This window comes from Pseudophryne corroboree, chromosome 4 (genome assembly GCF_028390025.1).
Source record: "Pseudophryne corroboree isolate aPseCor3 chromosome 4, aPseCor3.hap2, whole genome shotgun sequence".
In the NCBI taxonomy this organism is placed as follows: domain Eukaryota; kingdom Metazoa; phylum Chordata; class Amphibia; order Anura; family Myobatrachidae; genus Pseudophryne; species Pseudophryne corroboree.
The window spans coordinates 196,149,519-196,174,779 of NC_086447.1; the positions used below are offsets into that span (position 1 = coordinate 196,149,519).

The 25,261-nt window shown below is 46.1% G+C and overlaps 1 protein-coding gene across 5 annotated transcripts in view; it reads left to right on the forward strand.

Annotated features, from left to right (window-relative positions):
• Window positions 1-25,261, forward strand: part of ARHGEF4 (Rho guanine nucleotide exchange factor 4) — a 443,120-nt gene that overhangs the window by 294,810 nt on the left and 123,049 nt on the right. The gene's annotated exons all lie outside the window — the stretch shown is intronic.

Below are 25,261 nucleotides of genomic sequence, written 5' to 3' on the forward strand. Positions count from 1 at the left end.
TCTTCAAGGAAAAAATTAATAACAACACCGCCAATATACCTGAACAGTATGGCAGACATTAATAGACATCTATGGGCATTCCAGGGCTAGCCAATGACAACCAGCAAAGCTTAATATTCCATACTTTTTTTTAAAAAAACATACAAAGCACACACATACATAACATATAATTAAAAATATATGCACCCCTACGCATATGTACACCCAAAATTGGGTACTCACATACATATGTAGGTGCATACATAAAAAATGCGGTGGAGCTGTAACCAAAATTAAATATCAAATAAAAAATTGATATAGAGATATTTCACTATAGGGACGCCATTTTCACTAGCCTAAAAAATTTTTTAGATTCATTTGCTCATTCAAGCCCCTAGGAGCTAGTGTATCAAGACGGAAAATCCATTCAGATTCACGTTTGTGCAATTCCAAAATTCTATTCCCTCCCCTAATCGATGGGGGGATCCAATCAATAATACGACAACGTAGCATAGGAATCTGATGTCCCATCTCCAGCCAATGTTTTGCCACTGGTTTATCCGACTGTCCCGTCATGATTGCCTGTCTTATTGAATATCGGTGATTCGCCATTCGTTCTCTAAAACACCGTTGTGTCAAACCAACATATACTAGCCCACATGGGCATATAATCAGGTAGATCACGTGATCCATAAGGCAATGCAGCCGATGTTTGATGTATATTGGACGCCCACTATGCGGGTGGGGAAAGGAGGCACCTGGAATCAGAGATCTACATGTCGTGCAGTCAGAGCACTTGAAGCAACCTTTGCGTGCGGATTTCAACCATGTATCCCTATTAGCTTTTCCGGGATTTAGCAAGGGGCGCATAAGGAGCTGTTTCAAATTCGCACCACGGCGATATGCCATCATTGGTTGTTGTTGTAGATCCCGCCCCAGCTTGGGGTCCGAGGCCACAATCCTCCAATTTCGTCTGAAGGCTCGTTTCACACAGCCGGCTTTATCATCGTATTTACTGCAGTATATCATCCGATTATTCATGCACTTTTCAGATGAACCAGAATGCTGTATAATATTTCTGCGTGCCTTGTAAAGACAATCTTCAATCATCTTATGGGCATACCCGCGTTCCTTGAAACGTATTTTCATTTCATTAATTTGCTGCTCTGCAAGTGTAACATCAGTATTGATCCGTAGTATTCTCATAAATTGTGAAATAGGCAAGCTTGCCTTCAGGCTCGGTGCATGGTGGCTTGTGGCATAGAGAATACTATTCCTGTCGGTCTCTTTTCGAAAAAGTGTAGTGCACAACCCACTGACATCCTTATAAACAGTGACATCAAGAAAGTCAATTTTAGCATCCTCTATCCTGGCTGAAAATTTAACAGGCGTCCCTAGACTATTTAGGGTGGTCACCATCTGCCAAAACTCATCTAGTCCACCGGACCAAAGCAAAAATATGTCATCAATGAATCTGTAATAACATTTAATATAATCACTAAATGTAGGCAATATGTGTGTGGTTTCAAAATCATGCATATAAATATTAGCATAGGCAGGTGCCAGGTTAGAACCCATCGCGGTCCCTGACACCTGCCTATAATATGCACCAGCATATAGGAAATGATTTTCCTTCAATACCAACCCTAACAGGTCCAAAATAAATTCCACTGGAGGGCCCTGATGTCCAAAGGCCACAAGTGCCTCACGTACTGCCCTAATACCATCATCATGGGGGATGATGGTATATAACGATACCACATCCAATGTAACCAGATAAATATCCTCCACATCAGACACATCTATTTGCTTTAATCTCAATAGGAAATCCCCAGTATCCCTTAAACATGCAGGAATTTTAGAAACAACTGGTTGCAAAAACTTATCAACATATCTCGCAACAGGTTGTAATACCGAGTCCTGGGCCGAGATTATAGGACGACCCGGTGGGTCCACAAGGGTCTTGTGGACCTTGGGCAAGGTATACAAGTAAGGACATTTTGGGTGATCTACTTTCAAATATTCAGCAATCTTATCATCAATCCAATAATTTTGCAGTCCATGTGAAATACATGAATCAATCTTCTTTTTCACCTTAGCCATTGGGTTAATATCACATAGACTATATACAGACTCATCTCCCAATTGTCGCCTGACCTCCTTGTCATAGGATGACCAGTTCTGTAGGACAATCGCCCCACCCTTATCTGCGGGACGTACAACCACATTTTCATTTTCTCTCAATGTCCTCAGAGCTATACGTTCACCCTTACTAAGGTTGTCAAAACCCATGGTCCTAATTCCTGTTCTTACCTCTTTCTCAACAACCCTAGAAAAGGCCTTAATGCTCGGGTTTACAGATGGGGGGTCAAATTGACTGGGTTTCTTAAAATCATCAGGGACTGTTGTCTGATTGCCATCACCAAAAAATTCCTTAAGGCGAAGTTTACGCCCAAATTTAAACTGGTCAATACAAAAATCAAAGTCATCATGTTTAACTGTAGGAATGAAGCTCAGCCCTTTTGCCAACAATGAAGTCTCATCAGGGGTCAGTTCATGATCAGATAAGTTATATGTACCTAGTTATATGTACCTAGTGATGCAGTAATGTATCGCTGATGGTATCATGGATAAACGGTCACGTGATACTGTGAGACGTGTATGTAGGAGTCCGGTATCAATATGCGTTTCATGCCGGTGGTTGAGACGCATAGATCACGTGACCGGAACCGGAACTAGACGCGGATGCGTTCCACTTGGTGTTTGAAACGCACGCCGCGCCTGTGATTGATTTTGGCGGCATTCAGGGCACATAAAAGACAGCCAGCAATGGGGTATGACACTTCCGCTGTGAATAACTCTGCTGTTGTGGATTCTAAATGGGCATACTTTGCTGTAAAGCTTGAAAATGGTCCGGATGGACCGAAACGTCGCTGCTGCTACCTTATTGCCATGCAAGTGATTACACCTTGCATTTCTATGTTGTGAGTACCAAATAAAATCCCTTGTTGAAGCTTGTATAAGCCTGGAGAGTGCCTACTTTTTGGACAATATCTATTGGAATTTCTCGCTGAAAAAAGTGGTTCTTCTGTGTAGTGCACCCCACTGTTGATATTATCATGATGAGAGTGCTGGACTTTTTCTTCCTATATATATATATATATATATATATACAGTATATATAGTAGACTTCTTTCAAGACTTCATTACTTTGGTGACTGTGAACTCGCACTAGTAATAATTCTGCAGGAACTCGCACGAGTAATAATTCTGCAGGACCCATTTGATATGTAGGGGAGTATAGCGTTGTACAGATAAGCTGCACTCCCAAAACATTTCTCATTCAGTACAACTTTTTCACAAAGCCCATGCCGTACTACACAACAACCACTTTTGGCACCCATACTGCGTCTTGTAGACGACTGTGTGAGTAAATAGAAGACAAAGGCCGCCTTTGTGTCTTTTCCGGCATATACAGTAGAAGAGTGGATTGTTCCAGCATTGCTTCTTGATTTAGGACTAGTAAACATATGTCACAGGTTTGACCTGTAAGACATAAAATCTCACTGATTGAGTAAAGACTTTATTGCAGTGTGTCAGCAGAAAGGTTGGCTTTGTAAATTAAGCTCTTTGTACAAATTGATTTGGCTGAGCAAACTAACTGGTGAAAAAAAGACAAAGGATAAATAATGATCTTAATGTTTCCATGTAGCAGTGTTGTATCAGATTTTCATGGAAAGAAAAGGTATTGTATCTTGTAACAAGGATCTTTTATTAAATCAGTGTCACTGAATAGTGTATATGATGGGAGACTGGTTCCACAAAATAATTATGATATCCCCTTGCTGACTACCCACGTGATATATTCCCCAGAATTATGTCCCTTTGACCCTGCGCTGTCAGTTATTGTACAGTAGGTCAGATCTATGTAGAGGATAAATAAGTCTGCTTCTCTCCCTCCTTCCCTCAATTGGTTCATATCTTGACTCTACTGTATATCAGTCTATACCAGTGGTTCCCAAACTTTTTTGAATCACGGCGCCCTGGAGAATCAGAATTATTTTTACTGCACCCCTAGGCCAAAAATGTATTTTGAGAAATATTGAGAAAAAAAATATTAAATTAAGTAAATTATGTTTATGTGTCATCCTTAGGGTCAATTATATGGTGAGAGGCAAGATCTGCTTCTTTGCAATCATATTTCTCTAACGTCCTAGAGGATGCTGGGGACTGCGTAAGGACCATGGGGAATAGACGGGCTCCGCAGGAGATAGGGCACTTTAAGAAAGACTTTGGATTCTGGGGCCAATATTTACTAAGAATTCGAGTTTGTCCGATTTGTTTTTTTTTTCTAAGTCCCAATCCGGGAATTCACTAAGCACCAATCTCGGCAGTGTTTGGACTATTCGTAATGGTTTGATTTGCAAAGTTCCGAAATACGAATGAATAGACCATCGGTCAAACACGGCTGTTATTTCATACAATACGGGCATTCACTATTCATTCGTATTTGGGTGTTAGTTTCTGAGTGCTCAAGTGCAAGTCTGTTTTTTTTCGATTTGTTAAAAAAAGCAGCAAAAAAATAGACCTGCTTTTTCCAGTCGAGTTTGGATAACCATGCACGGATCAGTGAGATCTGTGCATGGTTATCTATGGGAAAGGGTTTGTTTAGTGTAAAAACTGAAAAAAAAATTGCGTGGGGTCCCCCCTCCTAAGCATAACCAGCCTCGGGCTCTTTGAGCCGGTCCTGGTTGAAAAAATATGGGGGGAAAATGACAGGGGTTCCCCCATATTTAATCAACCAACACCGGGCTCTGCGCCTGGTCCTGGTTCCAAAAATACGGGGGACAAAAAGCGTAGGGGTCCCCCGTATTTTTGAAACCAGCACCGGGCTCCACTAGCCAGGTACATAATGCCACAGCCGGGGGACACTTTTATACTGGTCCCTGCGGCCCTGGCATTACATACCCAACTAGCCACCCCTGGCCGGGGTACCCTGGAGGAGTGGGAACCCCTTAAATCAAGGGGTCCCCCCCCTCCAGCCACCCAAGGGCCAGGGGTGAAGCCCGAGGCTGTCCCCCCCATCCAAGGGTGGCGGATGGGGGGCTGATAGCCTTTTGAAAAGATGTGAATATTGTTTTTAGTAGCAGTACTACAAGTCCCAGCAAGCCTCCCCCGCAAGCTGGTACTTGGAGAACCACAAGTACCAGCATGCGGTGGAAAACCGGGCCCGCTGGTACTTGTAGTACTACTACTAAAAAAATACCCCCAAAAAAACAGGACACACACACCGTGAAAGTATACGTTTATTACATACATGCACACCTCCATACATACATACATACATACATACTTACCTATGTTCCCACGAGGCTCGGTCCTCTTCTCCATGTAGAATCCTTGGGGTACCTGTGAAAAAAATTATACTCACATAATCCAGTGTAGAATCAGACCTTTGTATAATCAAAATAATAAAACGGAAACCCGACCACGCACTGAAAGGGGTCCCATGTTTACACATGGGACCCCTTTCCCCGACTGCCAGGACCCCCCCTGACTCCTGTCAAAGAGGGTCCCTTCAGCCAATCAGGGAGCGCCACGTCATGGCACTCTCCTGATTGGCTGTGTGCTCCTGTAGTGTCTGTCAGGCAGCACACGGCACAGATACAATGTAGCGCCTATGCGCTCCATTGTAGCCAATGGTGGGAACTTTGCGGTCAGCGGTGAGGTTACTTTCGGTCAACCGCTGACCGCAAAGTTCCCACCATTGGCTACAATGGAGCGCATAGGCGCTACATTGTATCTGTGCCATTCGAGTTTATACACCCTTCAAAACGGCCAAAACACAAATCTTTGTAAATATACCCCTGGGTGTGCACTGGCTCCTCCCTCTATGCCCCTCCTCCATACCTCAGTTTTAGACTGTGCCCAGAGGAGAATGGGTGCACTGCAGGGAGCTCTCCTGAGTTTCCTGATTAGAAAGCATTTTTGTTTGGATTTTTTTCTCTTTTTCAGGGAGCACTGCTGGCAACAGGCTCCCTGCATCGAGGGACTGAGGAGAGAGGAGCAGACCTACTTAAATGATAGGCTCTGCTTCCTCGGCTACTGGACACCATTAGCTCCAGAGGGAGTGAACACAGGTTCGTCCTGGGCGTTCACCCCCAGAGCCGCGCCGCCGTTCTCCTCACAGAGCCAGAAGAAACGAAGCCAGAAGACGTCTAAGGCGGCAGAAGCCTTCGGTGCTTCACAGAGGTAACGCACAGCACCGCAGCTGTGCGTCATTGCTCCCATACACCTCACACACTCTGGTCACTGTACGGGTGCAGGGCGCAGGGGGGCGCCCTGGGCAGCAATAAAACACCTCTCCTATGGCAAAAGTCTATATACATGTACAGGTGGGCACTGTACATGTATATAAAAGAGCCCCCGCCATTTTTTAGTAAGTTTGAGCGGGACAGAAGCCCGCCGCCGAGGGGGCGGGGCTTCTCCCTCAGCACTCACCAGCGCCATTTTCTCTCCACAGCACCTCTGAGAGGAAGCTCCCCGGACTCTCCCCTGCTTGGCACACGGTGTAAGGGGGTTTTAAAGTAGAGGGGGGGCACATTATTGGCGTTTACACATTAAGCAGCGCTACTGGGTAAACATTCTGTGTGTTTCTCCTGGGTCATATAGCGCTGAGGTGTGTGCTGGCATACTCTCTCTCTGTCTCTCCAAGGGGCCTCAGGGGGAGCCTGTCTTCAGAAAAGAGATTCCCTGTGTGTGTGAAGTGTGTTGGTACGTGTGTGTCGACATGTTTGACGAGGAAGGCTCACCTAAGGAGGAGGGGGAGTGCATGATTGTCAGGTCGCCATCGGCAATGCCGACACCGGACTGGGTGGATATGTGGAATGTCTTGAATGCAAATGTAAATTTACTGCATAAACGGTTAGACAAGGCTGAAGCTAGGGATCAGTCAGGTGGTCAGACCACGCCTGTCCCTGTGGCACCAGGACCTTCGGGGTCTCAAAAACGCACCATATCCCAGATCGCTGACACAGATACCGACACATATACTGACTCTAGTGTCGACTATGAGGATGCAAAATTGCAACCAAAGGTGGCAAAGGGCATTCGTTACATGATTATTGCCATTAAAGAGGTTTTGCATATCACTGAGGAACCCCCTGTCCCTGACACGAGGGTACACATGTATAAAGGGAAAAAGCCTGAGGTCACTTTTCCGTCCTCATTTGAGCTAAGCGACTTGTGCGAAAAGGCTTGGGAATCTCCAGATAGGAGACTACAAGTTCCCAAAAGGATTCTTATGGCGTATCCCTTTCCACAAAAGGACAGGATACAATGGGAATCTTCGCCTAAGGTAGACAAGGCACTGACACGCTTATCCAAGAAGGTGGCACTGCCTTCTCAGGATACAGCTTCCCTCAAGGATCCTGCTGATCGTAAGCAGGAGGTTACCATGAAGCACATTTACACACATTCCGGTACTATCGTTAGACCGGCTATGGCATCGGCCTGGGTTTGTAGTGCTGTCGCAGCATGGACTGATTCCTTATCTACGGAACTTGACACCCTAGATAAGGATACCATTCTAATGACCCTAGAGCATATGAAAGATGCTGCTTTATATATGAGGGATGCTCAAAGAGACATTTGTTTACTAAGCTCCAGAATAAATGCCATGTCTATTTCTGCTAGGCGACTCTTGTGGACCCGACAGTGGACGGGGGATGCCGACTCATAGCGGCATATGGAGTCGTTGCCTTACAAGGGAGAGGAGTTGTTTGGAGAAGGCCTCTCGGACCTTGTCTCTACTGCTACGGCCGGTAAATCGAATTTCTTACCTTATGTCCCCCCGCAGCATACTAAAAAGGCACCTCATTATCAAATTCAGTCCTTTCGTTCCAATAAAAGCAAGAAGGTACGGGGATCGTCCTTCCTTGCCAGAGGAAAAGGCAAGGGAAAAAAGCTGCATGGGTTCACTCACAGGTGGATCCCTGGGCTATAGAGATTGTTTCTCAGGGATACAGGCTGGAATTCGAAGACGTGCATCCTCGCCGGTTTTTCAAATCGGCTCTGCCAGCTTCCCCGTCAGAGAGGGAGTTAGTGTTGTCTGCAATTCAAAAATTGTATCTTCAACAGGTGATAGTCAAAGTTCCTCTTCTCCAGCAAGGAAAGGGGTATTACTCAACCCTGTTTGTGGTCCCGAAACCGGACGGTTCGGTCAGGCCCATTTTGAATCTAAAATCCTTGAACTTGTACTTGAAAAAGTTCAAGTTCAAGATGGAATCGCTCAGAGCGGTCATCGCCAGCCTGGAGGGGGGGGGTTGGATGGTGTCCCTGGACATAAAGGATGCATACCTTCATGTTCCGATTTTCCCTCCTCACCAGGCATTCCTGAGATTTGCAGTACTGGACTGTCATTACCAATTTCAGACGTTGCCATTTGAGCTTTCCACACCCCCGAGAATTTTCACCAAGGTAATGGCGGAAATTATGGTGCTCCTGCGCAAGCAGGGGGTCACAATTATCCCATACTTGGACGATCTCCTCATAAAGGCGAGATCTCGGGAGAAGTTGCTGGACAGCGTGTCGCTGTCGGTGAGAATGTTGCAAGGGCACGGCTGGATTCTCAATATACCGAAGTCCCAGCTAGTTCCTACAACGCGTCTGACCTTTCTGGGCCTGATTCTAGACACAGACCAGAAAAAGGTTTTTCTTCCGATGGAAAAGGCTCAGGAGCTCATAGCCCTGGTCAGGAACCTATTAAAGCTAAAAAAGGTTTCAGTGCATCACTGCACGCGTGTCCTGGGGAAGATGGTGGCATCGTACGAGGCCATCCCCTTCGGAAGGTTCCATGCGAGGACCTTTCAATGGGATCTACTGGACAAATGGTCCGGGTCCCATTTACAAATGCATCAAAGGATCACCCTGTCTTCCAGAGCCAGAGTATCTCTCCTGTGGTGGCTGCACAGTGCTCACCTCCTAGAAGGCCGCAGGTTCGGAATTCAGGACTGGATCCTGGTGACCACGGACGCAAGCCTCAGAGGTTGGGGAGCAGTCACACTGGGAAGAAATTTCCAAGGTCTCTGGTCAAATCTAGAGACTTGTCTCCACATCAACGTCCTGGAGTTGAGGGCCATATACAACGCCCTACGCCAAGCGGAGGCATTGCTTCGGAACAAACCGGTTCTGATTCAGTCGGACAATGTCACAGCAGTGGCTCATGTAAACCGCCAAGGCGGCACAAGGAGCAGAGTGGCCATGGCAGAAACGACCAGGATTCTTCGCTGGGCGGAAGGCCATGTAAGCGCCCTAGTAGCAGTATTCATCCCGGGGGTGGACAACTGGGAAGCGGACTTCCTCAGTAGACACGACCTGCATCCGGGAGAGTTGGGACTTCATCCAGAAGTCTTCGCACAGATCGTGGGTCGGTGGGGACTGCCTCAGATAGACATGATGGCGTCCCGTCTCAACAAAAAGCTAAAGCGGTATTGCGCCAGGTCAAGAGACCCTCAGGCGGTAGCGGTGGACGCTCTAGTGACACCTTGGGTGTTCAGGTCGGACTATGTGTTCCCTCCTTTACCTCTCATACCCATGGTGTTGAGAATAATAAGACTAAGCAGAGTCAGAACAATCCTCATTGTTCCAGATTGGCCACGAAGGACTTGGTATCCGGATCTGCAAGAGTTGCTCACAGAAGATCCGCGGCTTCTTCCTCTAAGACAGGACCTGCTGCAGCAGGGGCCCTGTCTGTTCCAAGACTTACCGCGGCTGCATTTGACGGCATGGCGGTTGAACGCCAGATCCTAGCGGAAAAAGGTATTCCGGAGGAGGTCATCCCTACACTAATAAAGGCTAGGAAGGACGTGACATTGAAACATTATCACCGTATATGGCGAAAATATGTTTCTTGTTGTGAGGCCAGGGCTGCTCCTACGGAGGAGTTCCATTTGGGTCGTCTGCTTCACTTCCTGCAAACAGGAGTGAATTTGGGCCTAAAATTAGGGTCCATAAAGGTCCAAATTTCGGCCTTGTCCATTTTCTTTCAAAAAGAATTGGCTTCTCTTCCTGAAGTACAGACATTCGTGAAGTGGGTGCTGCATATTCAGCCTCCTTTTGTACCTCCGGTGGCGCCGTGGGATCTTAATGTGGTATTAAGTTCCCTCAGGTCACCTTGGTTTGAACCACTCAAAACAGTGGAGTTGAAATATCTCACTTGGAAAGTGGTCATGTTGTTGGCCTTGGCTTCGGCAAGGCGTGTTTCGGAATTGGCAGCTTTATCACATAAAAGCCCCTACCTGGTTTTTCACGTGGATAGGGCAGAGTTGAGGACGCGTCCTCAGTTTCTGCCAAAAGTGGTCTCATCTTTTCATATGAACCAACCTATTGTCGTGCCTGTGGCTACACGGGTCTTGGAGGATTCTGAGTCCCTGGATGTGGTCAGGGCTTTGAAGATTTATGTGACCAGAACAGCTAGGATCAGGAAGACTGAAGCTCTGTTTGTTCTGTATGCAGCCAACAAAGTTGCCGCTCCTGCTTCAAAGCAGACTATTGCTCGCTGGATCTGTAACACGATTCAGCAGGCGCATTCTACGGCAGGATTGCCATTGCCTAAATCGGTTAGGGCCCATTCCACTAGGAAGGTGGGCTCTTCTTGGGCGGCTGCCCGAGGGGTCTCTGCACTACAACTATGCCGAGCTGCTATTTCGTCGAGGTCAAACACCTTTGCAAAGTTCTATAAGTTTGATACCCTGGCTGAGGAGGACCTCCTGTTTGCTCAATCGGTGCTGCAGAGTCATCCGCACTCTCCCGCCCGTTTGGGAGCTTTGGTATAATCCCCATGGTCCTTACGGAGTCCCCAGCATCCTCTACGGACTACGAGAAATAGATTTACCGGTAAGTAAAATCTTATTTTTATGATTGGCAGCCACAAGCACTGGTTTTGCCTATTACGTTGACAACAAATAGTTTGAATTGGTCTAGGACCACCAACCTGAGGCACCCCTGCAAGTGTCCTGCGGCACCCTAGTGTTCCACGGCACACAGTTTGAGAACCACTGGTCTATAATATAATAATAATATTCCATTGCCCCAAAAGGGTTCCTGACATTTTAAATATCTTCAACTACGTGAGCAATTCTGTTCCTTCATACTCATTCCTGCCAGGTACCAGTCACCAAATATGTAGCTTGAGAAAAGTGTCTTTAAATATATATCTGCTCAGCATAGTGATAATAACTAATGTAAAAGTTACAGTACACATCTTACAGCATGTGCCTGGCCAAGCTGCTTCACACAACGTTTCATAATGCTGCTATTGTTGGGAAGTGTACAAAATTATACAACCAGATTACAGGCCTGGGAATCCGTTTTACAGCATTGTCCTGTGTTGTAATGTTCTGGATTCTTGGCTGAGATGCTGCTCTGTGGAATGAAAGGATTTTGTTTTACAAATGATATCGCACATTGAATCAACAGAACTATTTAATATTTATCATAATTATATAAACAGTATAGCCAATGTATCTTTCATGGTTATCAAATACATAATCCTTTTTAAAAGATGGATTGTATTTATCAGCGTAAATGAAATTACAAGATTACGTACCATTTTACCGCAATTTTGTGGCATTCTATTTGGAAATGGGGAATGTTAGCATTTAACCACAGTAGCAGATTATGTGTTTCCTTATTTAAAAGTGTCAGCAGTGTCACATGTGGTGTTACACAAGAACATCCTCTAAGTCAGGGGTGTCAAAGACAAGGCCCGCGGGCCAAATCCGGCCCGCCAGACCTCGTCTGATGGCCCGCGGTGCCACCGCCATGAAACCCCCTTCTCCCGAGTGCCCAGCTCGGGGGGGGGGGCGGGGTTTCGCGGAATGACGCGATTGCGTCGTGACGTCACGGCGCAAACGCGTCATTCAACGAAACCCCGTCGGAGGAGGGAGAAGGGAGCCGCGCAGACGAGGAGGGAGAGGCGGCTGAAGAGCGGCGAGAACCGCTTCAAATGTAAGTCAGCCCCTCTCCCTTCCTCTCTTTCTCTCTCTCTCCCTCCTTCCACCACCTGCCGCAATGTGTAAAATGGGGACCTGTGCCTGCCACAATGTGTAAAATGGGGACCTGTGCCTGCCACAATGTGTAAAATGGGGACCTGTGCCTGCCACAATGTGTAAAATGGGGACCTGTACCTGCCGCTATGTGTAAAATGGGGACCTGTGCCTGCCACAATGTGTAAAATGGGGACCTGTACCTGCCGCTATGTGTAAAATGGGGACCTGTGCCTGCCACAATGTGTAAAATGGGGACCTGTGCCTGCCACAATGTGTAAAATGGGGACCTGTGCCTGCCACAATGTGTAAAATGGGGACCTGTGCCTGCCACAATGTGTAAAATGGGGACCTGTGCCTGCCACAATGTGTAAAATGGGGACCTGTGCCTGCCACAATGTGTAAAATGGGGACCTGTGCCTGCCACAATGTGTAAAATGGGGACCTGTGCCTGCCACAATGTGTAAAATGGGGACCTGTGCCTGCCACAATGTGTAAAATGGGGACCTGTGCCTGCCACAATGTGTAAAATGGGGACCTGTGCCTGCCACAATGTGTAAAATGGGGACCTGTACCTGCCGCTATGTGTAAAATGGGGACCTGTGCCTGCCGCAATGTGTAAAATGGGGACCTGTGCCTGCCGCAATGTGTAAAATGGGGACCTGTGCACTATAAAAGGGGGCACATGGCTGGGCACTATAAAAGGGGGCACATGGCTGGGCACTTTAAAAGGGGGCAGATGGCTGGGCACATATAAGGCAGGTGGAGCGGTAAATTTTGGATAGACCTACAGATACAACCGGCCCTTTGATGGGGACCAAACTGCTGATGCGGCCCCCGATGAATTTGAGTTTGACACCCCTGCTCTAAGTAATAGATCAGTATGTATCTCAGGCTGCTGCCATTTGGACTGTATTCACATGGTTGGCATCTCATCTCCTGTGAACCTGGAGGAAATAGGAAGAGCTCATATGCTAACAGTTTCCTGCACCGTTGTGAACTACGAGCTGAATGGCAAAACTGTGCCTGGGAACCTACATCAGGCAGACAGAATTCCCCATATGAAGCAGTCTTGGCTTGGGACTTCCGCAGTCTTATACTTGGGAAGAAGGTGCACAGAGCAATTTTTTTTTTACACAGTTCTCCTTTAAATAACAGCCATACGGTGGTGTAAAAAGCCCAGCTTTCTTCTGCGCTAGAAGTGCCAGGGATCCTATTCTTACACCATGCCCAACATCAATGTATCAACCTGCGTGGACCTACCTGTCCTTCAGCAATTGAGCAGACCCACTATTATTAGTAGTTGTGGTGCTCTAGGCGTGCAGAAACAAACAGAGAAACTTCCCACACTCGTGGTTTAGAGCTGGATGTGAGATAAGACCATTGCATCACGTAAAACATAGGGGTCTATTTACTAAGCCTTGGATGGAGATAAAGGGCTCGGAGATAAGGTACCAGCCAATCAGGTCCTAACTGCCATGTCACAGGCTGGGTTTGAAAAATGACAGTTAGGAGTTGATTGGCTGGTACTTTATCCTCTGCACTTTATCTACATCCAAGGCTTAGTCAATAGATCCCTTAGGCTTGTTTCAAAATTGTAGCCGTGCATTTGGTGTCAGTTGAGCTTTTGAGTTCAGCTGTCTTATACCTTCACCCTCTCGTGTTCAAAAAAGGTGGGTCAGGGGTGGTCATGTGTAAGTTCACTATGGGTGGGGTGTGGAGGTGTAAGGCAAGTATATCATATAGAGATGTGTTCAATTTTGACTTACCTCCACACTTTACAGATTCAGGGGATTATTCCACTGTCCAGTAGACCAAGGCTTGCCTCGATTTCAGGGTATTTGGTAGTTTGCCCTTTCGATGCCATGTGTATCAGGCACGGCACTGAAGTAGGTCCTCTCCTTGTATGCACACTGTCCTGATTGCAGAAATCTAAAAGTTGGGAAGTATCTGTCACCTATGTACATGTTTATTGGCCTAATTTGTGGTTCTGTTATGACAGATAGATTGTGGCTTTGCATTAATCACACTCAGATATGTACAGTGTATAATGAATATCTAATCACATTTACCGTCTGCCACATTTGACCGTGCTTTCAAAAAATATATTAAATCTGCACATTGAAAGTAAAGTAGTTTTTAATATAATTTCATAGAGGAAAATTGTAGCCTGGGAATATTATTCATGATGTCCGTGTCTGCCAGGTATTAATCTTGTAGCATGTCATGTTTTGACATTATTGGGTCAACGTCAGAAGATGTCATTGAGGATTAAATGCACCTAATGAGAGCTTGAACACTCGACGGACGTCTGCATGAGGCTGATTTTATGAACTGATAGAAAATGTAGCTCTAAAGTATACAGATTGTAAAATCTAATGTATATTATTGTGTAATCTGCTAAAGGCTGCAGTGCCAGCCTCCTGATATACACAGTCTCCAGTGTCTATATAATGAGATGCTAACATGTTTACAGCATTCCTGGAATAGTATGGATCCCAGTGCATTGTTCCTTTGACACTTTACAAGAGAGTAATAATGGGCATAGTGATTCCATTATTGTTAAATACTGTATGTTTCATTCTGTGATCCTTGTATGATCTATTTATTGAAGTACATGTTTATTTACACTTCAGCAAATTCTCACACCATTAACGCAGTAAGGACTATTAACTACAGCTGGAAACTGCCAATTTCAGAAATAAATAACTATTTGTGATGTATAATTTTTCTTTCTTGGTTTGTAGGCACTGACCTGACAATTTAAAGCAGTATCTTCCAAATCTGGTGCTCACGCAGCCCAAACAGCTCATGTTTTCAGGATTTCTTTCATCGTGCACAGGTAACATAAGGAGAAATGTATCAAGTCTTAGAGAGAGAAGAAGTGGAGAGATAAAGTACCAACCAACTGGTTAGCAACTGGTGTTTTACAGGTTGTACTTGAAGAATGACAAGCTGATTGGTTGTCACTTTATCTCTCTCCACTTTATTACTCTCCATGGCTTCAAACATGTCAGCCATAGTCAACTTGGCTGGGTCAGTGATTACTATACCTGCTTCCACAGACTGAAATCAAGAAAAGATGAGCATTTGGGGATGCGTGAGGACTGGATTTGGAAAACACTGCTTTAAATTGTCACGTTTTGAAAAGTACTTTCCAGGAACAAATAGAATTATTTTACAGTGCTGTCTTGGAGTATTTAGAAAACCATCAAACTAGTTAAAAACTCCTAAATTTATCATCAGTCATCTTCAAGCCCGTTATTTAGGCGCCAGATACCAAATTACCAGAGCAATTCAAGATTGCTGTGATGCGGGTAAAACTGCTCCAAAAAGTTGCTGTCCCTTCATGATCCCTACCAGGACTGATTCTGCCACTAATGACTGACTCTGGAACTTTACATGACAGTATTAGTGTGCATGAGTGAACTGAATACACTTATGTGCACTGCTGGAGGGCAAACAGTGCGGAGGGGGCGGAGGGATCCAGTTGTATCTCTCTTAGCAACCTGGAGCTACTTCCAATAGGAAGGAGTAGGGCTGCAGTAACCAACACCATCTATAGGCGTAGGTGCCTTCATCAAACAATTTCTCTGACGTCCTAGTGGATGCTGGGAACTCCGTAAGGACCATGGGGAATAGCGGCTCCGCAGGAGACTGGGCACAAAAGTAAAGCTTTAGGACTACCTGGTGTGCACTGGCTCCTCCCCCTATGACCCTCCTCCAAGCCTCAGTTAGATTTTTGTGCCCGGCCGAGAAGGGTGCACACTAGGGGCTCTCCTGAGCTTCTTAGTGAAAGTTTAGTTTTAGGTTTTTTATTTTCAGTGAGACCTGCTGGCAACAGGCTCACTGCATCGAGGGACTAAGGGGAGAAGAAGCGAACCTGCCTGCTTGCAGCCAGCTTGGGCTTCTTAGGCTACTGGACACCATTAGCTCCAGAGGGACCGAACACAGGCCCAGCCTCGGAGCTCGGTCCCAGAGCCGCGCCGCCGGCCCCCTTACAGAGCCAGAAGCAAGAAGAGGTCCGGAAAAATCGGCGGCAGAAGACATCAGTCTTCAACAAGGTAGCGCACAGCACTGCAGCTGTGCGCCATTGTTACTCAGGCACACTTCGGTCACTGAGGGTGCAGGGCGCTAGGGGGGGCGCCCTGAGCAGCAATGTAAACACCTTGGCTGGCATAAATACACCACATATAACCCCCAGGGCTATATGGATGTATTTTAACCCCTGCCAGAACTCACCAAAAAGCGGGAGAAAAGGCCGCCGAGAAGGGGGCGGAGCCTATCTCCTCAGCACACGGGCGCCATTTTCCATCACAGCTCCGCTGGAAGGACGTCTCCCTGACTCTCCCCTGCAGTCCTGCACTACAGAAAAGGGTAAAAAAGAGAGGGGGGCACTAATTTGGCGCAGTTTTAATACTAACAGCAGCTATAAAGGGAAAAGCACATTTTATAGTGGTATTCCTGTCTATATATAGCGCTCTGGTGTGTGCTGGCATACTCTCCCTCTGTCTCCCCAAAGGGCTAGTGGGGTCCTGTCCTCTATCAGAGCATTCCCTGTGTGTGTGCGGTGTGTCGGTACGATTGTGTCGACATGTTTGAGGAGGAAAATGAGATGGAGGCGGAGCAATTGCCTATTATAGAGTTGTCACCCCCTAGGGAGTCGACACCTGAGTGGATGAGCTTATGGAAGGAATTGCGTGACAGTGTCAGCTCTTTACGACAGACAGTTGACGACATGAGACAGCCGGCTACTCAGCTTGTGCCTGTCCAGGGGTCTCAAACGCCATCAGGGGCTTTAAAACGCCCGTTACCTCAAATGGCAGACACGGATACTGACTCCAGTGTCGATGATGAGGAGACAAACGTGACTTCCACTAGGGCCACATGTTACATGATTGAAGCAATGAAAAATGTATTGCATATCTCTAATAATACAAGTACCACTAAAAAGGGTATTATGTTTGGTGAGAAAAAACTGCCTGTAGTTTTTCCTGTATCCGAGGAATTAAATGAAGTGTGTGATGAGGCGTGGGTTTCCCCCGATAAAAAACTGATAATTCCTAAAAGGTTATTGGCATCGTACCCTTTCCCGCCAGAGGATAGGGCACGTTGGGAAACACCCCCTAGGGTGGATAAAGCGCTCACACGCTTGTCTAAACAGGTAGCACTACCCTCTCCTGATACGGCCGCCCTAAAGGAACCTGCCGATAGAAAGCTGGAGAATATCCTAAAATGTATATACACTCACACGGGTGTTATACTGCGACCAGCAATCGCCTCAGCCTGGATGTGCAGTGCGGGCCTGGCGTGGTCGGATTCCCTGACTGAAAATATTGATACCCTAGATAGGGACAGTATATTACTGACTATAGAGCATCTGAAGGATGCATTTCTATATATGCGTGATGCACAGAGGGATATTTGCCGACTGGCATCAAGAGTTAGCGCGCTGTCCATTTCTGCAAGAAGAGGTTTATGGACGCGGCAGTGGTCAGGTGATGCGGATTCTAAAAGGCACATGGAAGTATTGCCTTATAAGGGGGAGGAGTTATTTGGGGTAGGTCTATCAGACCTGGTAGCCACGGCAACTGCTGGAAAATCCACATTTTTACCCCAGGTAGCTTCTCAACCTAAGAAGACGCCGTATTATCAGGCGCAGTCCTTTCGGCCCCATAAGGGCAAGCGGGCAAAAGGCGCCTCATTTCTGCCCCGTGGCAGAGGGAGAGGAAAAAGGCTGCAACAAACAGCCAGTTCCCAAGAACAAAAGCCCTCTCCCGCCTCCGCAAAATCCTCAGCATGACGCTGGGGCTTTACAAGCGGACTCAGGCACGGTGGGGGCCCGTCTCCAGAAGTTCAGTGCGCAGTGGGCCCACTCGCAAGTGGATCCCTGGATCCTTCAGGTGGTATCTCAGGGGTACAAATTGGAATTCGAGACGTCTCCCCCTCGCCGTTTTCTAAAGTCTGCTTTACCGACGTCTCCCTCAGACAGGGAGGCAGTATTGGAAGCCATTCACAAGCTATATTCCCAGCAGGTGATAATCAAGGTACCCCTTCTACAACAGGGAAAGGGGTACTATTCCACACTATTTGTGGTACCGAAGCCGGACGGCTCGGTGAGACCAATTTTAAACCTAAAATCCTTGAACACTTACATACAAAGGTTCAAATTCAAGATGGAGTCACTCAGAGCAGTGATTGCAAACCTGGAAGAAGGGGACTATATGGTGTCTCTGGACATCAAAGATGCTTACCTACATGTCCCAATTTACCCTTCTCACCAAGGGTACCTCAGGTTTGTGGTACAGAACTGTCACTATCAGTTTCAGACGCTGCCGTTTGGATTGTCCACGGCACCCCGGGTCTTTACCAAGGTAATGGCCGAAATGATGATACTCCTTCGAAGGAAGGGAGTTTTAGTTATCCCTTACTTGGACGATCTCCTGATAAGGGCAAGATCCAGGGAACAGTTGGAAGTCGGAGTAGCACTATCTCAGATAGTGCTGCGCCAGCACGGTTGGATTCTCAATATTCCAAAATCGCAGCTGATCCCGACGACACGACTTCTATTCCTAGGGATGATCCTGGACACAGTCCAGAAAAAGGTGTTTCTCCCGGAGGAGAAAGCCAGGGAGTTATCCGAACTAGTCAGAAATCTCCTAAAACCAGGCCAAGTCTCAGTGCATCAATGCACAAGGGTCCTGGGAAAGATGGTGGCTTCTTACGAAGCAATCCCATTTGGCAGATTCCACGCAAGAACCTTCCAGTGGGATCTGCTAGACAAATGGTCCGGGTCGCATCTTCAGATGCATCAGCGGATAATCTTGTCACCAAGGACAAGGGTGTCTCTCCTGTGGTGGTTGCTGAGTGCTCATCTTCTAGAGGGCCGCAGATTCGGCATTCAGGACTGGGTCCTGGTGACCACGGATGCCAGCCTGAGAGGCTGGGGAGCAGTCACACAGGGAAAAAATTTCCAGGGCTTGTGGTCAAGCCTGGAGACATCACTTCACATAAATATCCTGGAGCTAAGGGCCATCTACAATGCTCTAAGCCTAGCAAGACCTCTGCTTCAAGGTCAGCCGGTGCTGATCCAGTCAGACAACATCACGGCAGTCGCCCACGTAAATAGGGCGGCACAAGAAGCAGGAGGGCAATGGCAGAAGTTGCAAGGATTCTTCGCTGGGCGGAAAATCATGTGATAGCACTGTCAGCAGTGTTCATTCCGGGAGTGGACAACTGGGAAGCAGACTTCCTCAGCAGACACGACCTCCACCCGGGAGAGTGGGGACTTCACCCAGAAGTCTTCCACATGATTGTGAACCGTTGGGAAAAACCAAAGGTGGACATGATGGCGTCCCGCCTCAACAAAAAACTAGACAGGTATTGCGCCAGGTCAAGGGACCCTCAGGCAATAGCTGTGGACGCTCTGGTACCACCGTGGGTGTACCAGTCAGTGTATGTGTTCCCTCCTCTGCCTCTCATACCCAAGGTACTGAGAATCATAAGAAGGAGAGGAGTAAGGACTATACTCGTGGCTCCGGATTGGCCAAGAAGGACTTGGTACCCGGAACTTCAAGAGATGCTCACAGAGGACCCGTGGCCTCTACCTCTACGAAGGGACCTGCTCCAGCAGGGACCCTGTCTGTTCCAAGACTTACCGCGGCTGCGTTTGACGGCATGGCGGTTGAACGCCGGATCCTGAAGGAAAAAGGCATTCCGGATGAAGTCATCCCTACCCTGATCAAAGCCAGGAAGGATGTAACCGTACAGCATTATCACCGTATTTGGCGTAAATATGTTGCGTGGTGCGAGGCCAGGAAGGCCCCTACAGAGGAATTTCAACTGGGTCGTTTCCTGCATTTCCTGCAAACAGGACTGTCTATGGGCCTAAAATTAGGGTCCATTAAGGTTCAAATTTCGGCCCTGTCGATTTTCTTCCAGAAAGAACTGGCTTCAGTTCCTGAAGTTCAGACGTTTGTCAAGGGGGTACTGCATATACAGCCTTCTTTTGTGCCTCCAGTGGCACCTTGGGATCTCAATGTAGTTTTGGGGTTCCTAAAATCACATTGGTTTGAACCACTCACCACTGTGGACTTAAAATATCTCACATGGAAAGTGATAATGCTGTTGGCCCTGGCTTCAGCCAGGCGTGTCTCAGAATTGGCGGCTTTATCCTATAAAAGCCCTTACCTAATTTTTCATACGGACAGGGCAGAATTGAGGACTCGTCCTCAATTTCTCCCTAAGGTGGTTTCAGCGTTTCACTTGAACCAGCCTATTGTGGTACCTGCGGCTACTAGGGACTTGGAGGACTCCAAGTTGCTGGACGTAGTCAGGGCCCTGAAAATATATGTTTCCAGGACGGCTGGAGTCAGAAAATCTGACTCGCTGTTTATCCTGTATGCACCCAACAAGCTGGGTGCTCCTGCTTCTAAGCAGACTATTGCTCGTTGGATTTGTAGTACAATTCAGCTTGCACATTCTGTGGCAGGCCTGCCACAGCCAAAATCTGTAAAAGCCCATTCCACAAGGAAGGTGGGCTCATCTTGGGCGGCTGCCCGAGGGGTCTCGGCTTTACAACTTTGCCGAGCAGCTACTTGGTCAGGGGCAAACACGTTTGCTAAATTCTACAAATTTGATACCCTGGCTGAGGAGGACCTGGAGTTCTCTCATTCGGTGCTGCAGAGTCATCCGCACTCTCCCGCCCGTTTGGGAGCTTTGGTATAATCCCCATGGTCCTTACGGAGTTCCCAGCATCCACTAGGACGTCAGAGAAAATAAGAATTTACTTACCGATAATTCTATTTCTCGTAGTCCGTAGTGGATGCTGGGCGCCCATCCCAAGTGCGGATTGTCTGCAATACTTGTACATAGTTATTGTTACAAAAATCGGGTTATTATTGTTGTGAGCCATCTTTTCAGAGGCTCCTCTGTTATCATGCTGTTAACTGGGTTCAGATCACAGGTTGTACGGTGTGATTGGTGTGGCTGGTATGAGTCTTACCCGGGATTCAAAATCCTTCCTTATTGTGTACGCTCGTCCGGGCACAGTATCCTAACTGAGGCTTGGAGGAGGGTCATAAGGGGAGGAGCCAGTGCACACCAGGTAGTCCTAAAGCTTTACTTTTGTGCCCAGTCTCCTGCGGAGCCGCTATTCCCCATGGTCCTTACGGAGTTCCCAGCATCCACTACGGACTACGAGAAATAGAATTATCGGTAAGTAAATTCTTATTTTTTTTATTTATTTAGTTTTTGGAGTTCACTGATTATTAGGTGGCCACATCAGGCCCCTATTTATGAATGGGCCCATCGCTAAGAACAAAAGTGTAATGGGCCCTTTACTGATGATGAATAGGCCCTTTTACCTCCAGTGTTTTGTTGGATTATTTGATGATTATTTGTCAGCTACCTTATATCAAAGTTTATTTTTCTGCGTCACCTCATTTTAATAATACACCCCACAGACCTAGTTAAGAGTGATGTGTCTCCCTCCTTGCTCCTATCTGTAAATTTGTTTCCGTATCTCTTCTTCAAGTTTGTGTTTTTATTAAATTGTGAAACCCAATAAAATTAGGGGGAGATTTATCAAATCTTGCAGAGAGATAAAGTGGAGAAGTTGCTCATACTGTAGCAATCAATCAGATTCTAAGGGGAGAGTCTAATGTTTTTACCGCCGGCAACCACTAGATGGCGGCAAACTGAGCTATTCTAATGTACAGTAGCTCTGTACGGACACGATTGGCTGCCGACGTCTGCATTTCGACTCACATCCTACATTTCACCCCATGTTTTTACTATTGCTGTTAGATTAGTAATATTAAATGATTTTATTTTTTTATACAGAATTTATACAAAAATCAGATTAATGTACTGTAACCTAATAATTAACTTTATAAATTTACCGTTGAACAATTTGTACACACACAGAATATATTTGTTGTACTTTTGTTATAATTTTGGGAAGTTTATATACAGTACGTACAGCATATAAATTGCTTAATTATGTTCCTCTCATTGATTGCTTAAAGGGATAAAATAGATTAAAAAAGCAGGCGATCAATAATTCATACTTGGGCAATTATGTTTCTGAAAAATCTCTTGGGTTATACAAATCATTGCTATTCATATGATCTTATCAAATACAATCACATGACAAGATAAAATTGTGTGTGTGTGTGTGTGTGTGTGTGTGTGTGTGTGTGTGTGTGTGTGTGTGTGTGTGTGTGTGTGTGTGTGTGTGTGTGTGTGTGTGTAGAAAGGCTACATTTAAAAAAATGTACGCCATATCATCCTTCTTCCCCATAAACCCGTCCACCTGTATGATGGGCGTCCCAACCCAGGTAAGCCCTACCATTCATTGGCGGTGACCATAATTCTACTCGGTCACCACAGCGGAGGGCCCACTATCACTCTGGGACATCAGGAATGCAATAAGATCATTAGACAAAGCTTACAGAGGACTCAGCATTGGTACCGCCATTGTAGGGACCATGTAGGAACATTGGATCCGGCAGAGCAGAAGAAGGTGTTCCTATAACTCAGGGGAGGTAAAGCAAGGAGGGTCATTGGCAACTCTTTAGAATATTTGCTATAAAGGAGGAGTTTGCCTTTAATTTTCCTTTTTTTTTACCAGAATGTAGAGGCTGAAGGCCAAATATGTAATTCTGTAAGATAATTAGATGCTGGCTACTATGGGTGCAAGGGGGTTTCTGCCATATAGCCTAATTAGGATCTGTGGGGCTGCTTTGCAAGATAGTCCAGATAAGAAAACGACACGTGAATGCGGACAAACAGATGTTGGCAACTCTAGCCATGGATCTCATCCCAGAACTGGTGTGCAGTGGTAGGGAAGGTGCACCAAGATGTTGTTGGAATCCCGACGGTCAACATACCGATGCCATCCCGACCGCCAGAGTGCCGGCAGCACCGCCACTCTTATTCCCACTCCTGGGTGTCCACGACACCAACGGAGTGGGAATAGAACCTGTGGCAAGCACAGCGAGCCCGCGAGGGGCTTCGTTCAGCCTGCCCCCTGCAGGCATTCTGACGGTCGGGATTCCGGTGTCTGTATTTTGACCGTCGGGATTGCGTACCCAACCCGGTGTACCCTAGTAGTTTAGGATGAGGCTTCCAGGGGGCAGGACCTAAACCTGACGTTATTCCCATAGGATTGTTTGATTGGATATTTACAACATAATACATAAAAATACTATGACTTACTGTGTTTCTCATAGGTGCCTCACAATGTACATATTGATGTGTAGAGTTATGTAAACATGTTGTGTATACGCTGTGTCTCTGTTGTGTTCATTATCTGAAAATACTGCATAATAAAAAATTGGTCCTTAATAGTCTTGCACAGATGTCCTCACACTAACGCACAGGTCAGCACTAGATGTGGTGTATACTTACATTTCACATTCAAGTCTACCTTTGTGTTGAACAGCTGAGTAGCAGCCTATATGAACCTTACATTTCCTATGCTTGCAGGAGGTTTTTAAACAAGAGCGTGGGCTGCCGTAGTCAGTAATCACATTCTACTGTGTACTCACTACAGCTTAGGAAATTAGCTATGGCAGAGAATAGGATCTCTGACTCCAGGGAAGGCCTTTATTGGGAACAAATTGAACACTTTCAGAATCAATTCTCCTTGGTGGACTACCAGCCTAGCTGGGTTTTATTTGTGTTCTGTAATAAGCCATATTTGGAAGTGTAATGATTTGATCGACCTACACCTCAGGACAATCTGTGTATTACACATCTGCCAACCACTTGCATATAATCAACTCTATATATATTGCTTGTGAATAATTGTCATTTTTGTGTGGGCTAGAATGAGATGGAAACACAGAATAAGCTTGATGATTAAAGGGGACAGAAGGAGTTAAATCAGCAATCCCATTAAAAAAATATAATATAATGTCTTCAACTTTTATTGAATAAAATTGTATTAAAAAATAATAATAAAATATATATATATATATATATATATATATATAATAGGCAAAGTAGAATAAACGGCACTCAGGAACTCACAAAACGATTTGTGAGTTCCTGAGTGCCGTTTATTCTACTTTGCCTATTACATTATCACTATTCGGGCACCGGGACAAACTGCTTCAGTGTGGGAGTGCCGGACATCGCTGTGGACTATATATATATATATATATATATATATATATATATATATATATAAAATATAAATCACCGCAGCACACCTCCCAACTATTCCACTTTCATAGGAACAGTTCCACTTTTCTGGAACTGTCTTGCCATCCCACTCACTGGCCAGGGAGGTTGGGGGAGGGGGGGGGGGGTACATTCACCGCTGCTCTGCAAAGGTTGGGGGGCACTCTCACCGCTGCTCCTCAAAGTTATACAGTTGGGGGGGGGGGGGCATGGTGAGCACAGGGGTAGCCCAGCATCTCCTCCAAAGTGATGAAGACTGGGGCGTGTTGTGAGGCCTCACCCCCTTCCCACTGGGTCATGTCCTGTGTATGCTTCTTCAGTGCACAGGGTTCTAACTATACACAGCAAAACGCTGGGAGGTATGCTATTAAAAGAAACTTGATATTTATTATTTGACCGAAGTCAGAGTGCTCTTAATTATTTATAAAGCACAGCGATATGTGACTACCATTGCAACCACAGTCACATGACACATGATGTTATGAGCTGGGAGTCTTTGGAACATCTTTATGAGCTCTGTTTTCCTTCCCCCCGCCCCCCCCCCCCACCACACACAATTTAATATGATCTGCTGAGAGCTTTCACCCTGTGGCTGCCATATTTGTTCGCCCTCCAGAGAGACATTCAAGATGAGAATACGATATGTTGGAGGATAGATAAGTAGATGGCTAATAGATGGATATTTGAAGAAATTAATGCTATGCGGGATTGCTCCTATAAATCAATGTGTACAATCTGGCATGTTATAACTACTGTACAATGGTCATTTGCTTTACACGTACAACGCTGGAGGATTAAACCCATTGACAGTTACCATGGTTACATTCTCCCAAGATACATCTCTGTTAAGACAATCGTGTATAATCTGTTATTGTGCGCTAGGTTGAGCCTGGTATGTCAGATTCATAAATACTCTTTATTTGTTCTGCCCCTGTACATATGTATTGTACTCTTTGAATGCTCTGATACAAGATCGCATTTTTAAAAATATTGTTTGCTTATGAAACATAAGAGCATTCTGCAGTCTCATAAACAATGTTATTACT